The sequence below is a fragment of the Chelonoidis abingdonii genome, chromosome 20 (assembly GCF_003597395.2).
Source record: "Chelonoidis abingdonii isolate Lonesome George chromosome 20, CheloAbing_2.0, whole genome shotgun sequence".
NCBI lineage: Eukaryota > Metazoa > Chordata > Testudines > Testudinidae > Chelonoidis > Chelonoidis abingdonii.
In genome coordinates this window covers 5,803,141-5,804,072 of record NC_133788.1, presented here as the reverse complement: position 1 = coordinate 5,804,072, position 932 = coordinate 5,803,141, and positions in this window count along the sequence as shown.

Below are 932 nucleotides of genomic sequence, written 5' to 3'. Positions count from 1 at the left end.
CCCCAGGACCACTCCCACCCCGGACTGATACCCCGCCTTCCCCCCCCGCCCCCCCGGGACTGACTTGCCATTGGGATCTGCTTCTGGTACTGTTCCCCTCAGCTCTACCTAGGGGCAGGTCAACCCTCTCGGGACTGATGCCCCTTTACAACCCTCACCAGCTGAACCAAACTTCCTTTTCCTCACTGATCCCCCTCCCTCTGCTGGGGGCTTGGACCACACCCCTCTCTCCCAGGACTGATTCCACTTGTACTGTCCCCACCATCTTTGTCCTGGGGTACCCTGATACCCCTTCTGGGCACTAATCCCTCCTTGCTGCCCAGGGGCACCCCAACCCCATCTGGACTGATCCCCCCTTTGCTTCCCAGGGGCACCCCAACCCTTTTCCCCAAATTGAACTTGCTCCCTATTTTGGGGGCCCAAACTGACCTCCCTCTTTATGCTGGGGGCCTTAACCAACCCCCTGCCTCCTCCCCGCAACTGATCCCCTATACCCCTTCCCTGGGGGCACCTTGATCCCTCCTCCCCAGCAGACTGATCCCCCATACCTCTGTGCTCGGGGCATCCTGATTCCTCCCGCCTTGGGGGATTCGTTCCTCCATCCCCGGTGTTAGGTAGACACAATGGGTAACTCTCTATTCTGTATGCTGGGAGGAAATCTCAAATTCAATATGTGTGGGGAGGGGTGGCTGTCACTGACTTCCAGTTCCCATTCTGGGGGTGTGCCCTGACTCCTGTCCCCTGGGGCCACTGATCCCCAATTTTTCTGCTGGGGGAAAGGAGCTAGCACAGTTCTTCTTCCGCTAAGATCTGTGCTGACATGGAGAGATTCCACCGTTGTGCATATATCAACTTTCAATAATGCGTTAAACCTTTGCCCAGAGGAGATGTTGATGGTTGGCTTGTTTTTTTTTTTTTTTTATTTTAGGATA